General features: G+C 38.5%; 1 pseudogene; it reads right to left on the bottom strand.

Annotated features, from left to right (window-relative positions):
* Positions 1-4,093: 4,093 nt before the first annotated feature.
* LOC138091607 (non-histone chromosomal protein HMG-14 pseudogene) lies at positions 4,094-4,502 on the bottom strand (annotated as a pseudogene).
* Between the last annotated feature and the right edge of the window lie 908 nt (positions 4,503-5,410).

The raw sequence follows: 5,410 nt of genomic DNA, 5'->3' as shown, positions 1-5,410 counted from the left end.
GACTGTAGCCCATCAGACTCCTCTATCCATGGGATTTTCCAGGCAGGAATACGACAGCGGGTTGCCATTTCCTTCTCCAGGGATCTTCTTGACCCAGGGATTGAACCTGTGTCTCCTGCACTACAGGCAAAATCTTTACCACTGAGCCAGCTGGGGACTGCGAGGAGATCCAACCAGTCAATCCTAAAGTAAATCAACCCTGAATATTCACTGGAAGGACTGATCCTGAAGCTGAAGCTCCAATACTTTGGCCTCCTGATGTGAAGAGTCAACTCACTGGAAAAGACCCTGATGCTGGAGGAGAAGTGGATGACAGAGGATGAGATGGCTGGATGGCATCACCCACTCGATGGACATGAGTTTGAGCAAGCTCCAGGAGTTGGTGATGGACAGGGAAGTCTGGTATGCTGCAGTCCCTAGGGTTGCAAAGAGTCGGACACAAGTGTGTGACTGAACTGAACTGAGTCACCAGGGAAGTAACTATACTCCAATAAAAAGTAATTTAAAAATTAAGGCAATAAACAACTCATAGATTGAAAGAATATCCGTTTATTCAAATTTCTCTTCTACCAAGCCTTTTTGCCCAATTGGTAAAAAGATTGAAATGGGAGTTTTAACTGTTTTTGACCTGTGCCTAACCCATGCTTGGGAGAGAAAATATCACAGGTAAGGCTCCCTAATTTACTGAGTAAATGGGAGTCTTAGCAGAAAACAAAAATTGTAGTCTCTACAGATTCTACCAACTCCATTTTTGAAACGTGGAAGGCAGTGATAAAAGGCATCTGCTTGTTTTTCTCTTCTCACCTCAAACATGCATGTGTCACTTCATTCGCAAAAGGGAGAATTAAGCTGAACATTCCATTTCTTACCTCAAGAAATACTTCTCAGCTGGTGGGGGTGGCATGTCGTGAGTCTTCCTGGGTGTCTCCTCCACCACCGAAGGCTCTTCACTCCACTCTCCTAGAGTGAGAAGGCCCCTTCTTTGGGGGCTGGAAAATGGGCAGGAGGCATCATGGAGCTGACTGTCTCTACACTGCCTAGGAATGGCTTCCCAGCAGCATTGCTAGAATCCAGTACCCAGGCTCTGCTCATGACGAAGTCATAGTTTTTTTTCATTTCCCCTTTGAAAATATAGAAAAGGACAGAGATGAAAATACTTGTAGCTGCTATTAAATAAACAGCATAAATGATAATAAAAAAGGCCAAAGCAAGTGTAAGATCCACAACAAAAATGATCAGCTCTGACAACATGTCTGCATTTCTCCTTGTTCATAGAAGATTTTTAAACAGTCCTAAAGGCACGCAGTTAGGTCTTTATAAGATGTGAGCAGGAAAAAAGACATTTCTAAACGTGCCAAAGTGTGTTGTAATTCCCCAAGGATCTACCAAGAGTGCTGTGTAATGAAACTTCTGATTTCCCAACTGATACACAACGGTGGCTAAAGGTAAAGGGTGAGACACTGCTTCACCAAGAGTATGCTAATGGAGAGAAGCACAAGAACCTATTTCATCTCCTGTGTAACTGATTCACTTGGATTGTAATTTCCAAAGATAGGGACACGCTAATATGCATGTATAACATGCAAGGCTGCTATAGAAATTTGATATTTTTCTTGGGAAATTGAACTGTACAAGTCTAGTGTAAAAGGAAAATAAAGCCATTTTCAAATATGCAAAAATTCAGAATGTCTACCTCTCTTGAATGTGTCTGGGGAAAAAATTACTAGAGGATATATTCCAGTGAAAGATCTTCATTACTGAAAGAGGAAAACTTAGTATGTAAAAAATTGTGAATTTAACCAATGGAGCAATGACATTAAATCCCAGAATCCCAGCTCATCAGCAAACATACAATTCAAATTATATAAATAAATTCAAATTATAAGGGAAAATCAGTGAGCAGCCAGAAATATCCTTTAAGGAAACAGTCACTTTCCTATATTGAATAGTATAATTAAAAAGTGAGATGACCTAAAAACAAAATGACCAGAATATTTCTCAGTTAACAAAGTAAATGAAAGATAATAAGAGAATCCAAGGAGTACATAAAGTTGAATAGTATAGCCATGGTATTCAAATGAAGCAAACTAAACTGAAGCATGATTCCAAATAAGTCATGGGATATAAAAAAACAGACCCCATGGACTGTAGTCCACCAGGCCCTTCTGTCCATGGAATTTTCCAGGCAAGAATACTGGAGTGGGTAGCCTTCCCTTCTCCAGGGGATCCTCCCAACACAGGGACTGAACCCAGGTCTCTTGCAATGCAGGAAGATTCTTTATCATTTGAGCTATCTGGGAATCCCTATTTGTCTTTAATATTTGGAAAATTCTGCTTTAAGTAGCATTGATTCAGAGTGTAGAATTTCATTTCCAAAAGGTTTAACCACAGTCCTTGATTTTATAATGAATATTTTCAAACTCAATACTTCACTTCTTTCCATCTCTCTCAATATGCTTCCTAACTTTTTTCAGCTTTTAAATTGTCAAAAAACTCATACTATACAAAGGGCAGAGGTATTTATTTCCTCATCTTGCATATGGAACTCAAAGGATATTGTCCAATAGTTGAGTAAGAAATAAGTATTAGCTATAGTTTTCAAAATAATAAAGATGGTCAATTGGAAAGCTAAAAATACAAATGTAATAGGACTTGTAATAATAAGATAGAGTGGATAGTAAAAGGTGTTCAATTCTCGATTTTCATGGTAGTAAGTCAAAGATACTGTTTTAAATTGCTTATAAATAACAAGCTAGATTTAAAGTATGTTACTTAGACCTATGCTGTCCAATACAGTGGCCACTTGTCCTATGCAGCTATTGAACATCTGAAGTGTTGCCAGTGTGAATTGATACATTCTCTAAGTAGGAAATAGATTTAACATGAAAAAAATTTAAATATCTCATTCATATTTTTTATATTAACTACATGTTAAATAATATTTTGTTATGGGAGTAAGTAAAATATGTCATTAAAATTATTTTATCTATTTCTTTTTACTTTAAAAATATGATTGCTAGACTTATTAATGTGGTTCACATTACATTTTCACTGGACAACACTCATCTAGGATTTTAGAGCTAAAAGCCAGGAGAACCAAAACCAAAAATTTTTAAAACTAGTTCCCTCTGGAGAGTAGTACAAGTGTGGAGGGAAAGGCTTCATGTTTTTATTTCTGCCTTTTGTATAGTCTGAATTTTTAATGTGAAGTTCCTCTACTATTCTTTAAATGAACATTTAATTAAATATAAATAAAAGATAAGGTGTAATAAATAGATTATAATACAGTTTTTTCTTTTATAATTGAGATTTTATTGGTTATTTTGAGGACCACTACACAAATATTTCAATTTGTACACAATCCTTCACATTCGTACCCAGAAATCTAAAAAATCATATAGTTGTGATTCTTAACAGTTATTCCAGTGACTTGCCAGCTTAAAATTTGGAGCAAACTCTCCTTAACAGAATAGCAAGTACCAATATCTTCAAATATTAATATGCTGTTACATCATAAGTCCCACTGATTCACAATTTAATATCATATACACTACATATTCAAACTGTCAATCATTCACAGCACACTAACCAAGTTACTAGGAAAATTGGACTACCACAACCAAAGATGTTATAGAGTTCATGAAATTCTGACCAGGAGAGCCAAGATCAAAAAGTGGTTTGCTGTAGAAAATAATTCTACCAAAACAATATGTGAAGAGATGTAATTAAAAATGTTCAAGACATTAAATGCACAACTGACTCAAATTGCCATTTAGTATGTTTTTATATTATAGGATATAAAAGCTACAGCCCACCTATGGAACATTAAGCTGACACCCAACACAATCAAAGCCTCTCCTAACTAATATCCCACTATTTTCTGGTTGTACCAAAAAATAAACAACCAGAAAATGATTTTACCTCTTAATAAAAAGCATTTACACTTAAAAAATGGGATGAGGTGGGATTCTCTCCTTTTTAAAAATGTTTTTAGAGCTACCAAAAACTTGCATTTACAAAATAGTTGATAAATATTCCTCTGGATTGTACAAGAAGGGAAACAGGGGCCACTGGCAGGACTGGGTGTGTGGTATTAATCAGACTTGGCTTCTTTCTCTTCTTCATCAGAGGCTGGGCTCTGCTCGTTTTTAGTCTCTGCATTTTCTGCAGGTAAGTCTCTCTCTTCTCTCGGTTGTCCACTTCCGCCTGTTGTCCCTTTGCTCTTCTTTCTCCTTTTGTTTGCACTTTTTTGTATGAAGATTCACCCTTTCCCGCCTCCTTTTTTGACTTTGTTCCCACTCTCGCAGGAGCGGGTTTGCTGACAGCCTCCCCAACATCCCCTTGGGCTCCTCCTTCGCCACCCACTCAGCAGAGCTGACCTTCTCCTGGGCACCATGGCAGCGGGCAGGCAGAGCCCGGCGCCTGAAGGGCTGCGCTGTGAGAGCCCTCACCGAGCTGAGTAGTCTGGCTGCGGCCACTCCTCCTCCCAGACTATGGTACATTTTTAAAGAAAAACTTAGGTGGGTGTTTGAGAGAAATCAAAAGGACGAAGTGAGGTGAGTGAAGCAGATTAAAACTTAGAAACGATACAGCTTTCAATATATAAGAAAAGAAGGGAAGGGGCAGTAGGCAATTGTACTTGGGAAGGGAGGTTAAGCTTGTAAAATGTATCATATTGACCAGCAGGGCACAGTTCAGTTTAAAACTCAATTTTAGGGATCACTGGATAGTTTCCTATAGATTATATTAAGTAATAATGCAAAATAATTAGTAGATGGTGGCTTTGTGATGGCTAATTCAAATGCAGTTAGCTTTATGCTTAAGTAATACACACATGCTCTGATTTAGCAAAGATAGACTTGCTTGTAATGGGTCGCTTTACTAAAGAAGCTTGTCCTTAACTTAAATAACCAACAAGGAACTTCAGAATTGAATATCTTTAAATATTATCTTGAAAATTCAACACCCCAAATTTGCAGAGCTTCTAGAGAAGCAACATCAGGGTAAGAATGTGGATTTTCTATTATAATTTTGTCAGGGGAGTTTATAATTTCCTCAGTTCTGTCTCGTCACAACAAAAATTTGGAGCAGTGGACCAGTGTTATGGCCCTCGGATGGACCAGTGTTACAGCTTCGTGTTACAGCTCAGTTTTATTTAGAAAGTAAAGGAAAATACATCGTTAAGGCGTGAGGGAATGCCAACCCGAAAGACTAGAAGAGAAGAGAGGTTTTGGCTCCTCTTTTTATGTTTTTCTCCCCCCCGGGCCTGTCCTCTGTAAATTGGGCTAGTGAGGAGTTCCCCCCTCCCCCCCGGGCCTGTCCTCTGTAAATTGGGCTAGTGAGGAGTGCCCCCCTCCCCCCCGGGCCTGTCCTCTGTAAATTGGGCTAGTGAGGAGTGCCCCCCTGCCCC

Source organism: Capricornis sumatraensis, chromosome 15 (genome assembly GCF_032405125.1).
Source record: "Capricornis sumatraensis isolate serow.1 chromosome 15, serow.2, whole genome shotgun sequence".
NCBI classification, from domain to species: Eukaryota; Metazoa; Chordata; class Mammalia; order Artiodactyla; family Bovidae; genus Capricornis; species Capricornis sumatraensis.
This window is presented reverse-complemented; position numbering and strand designations above follow the sequence as displayed.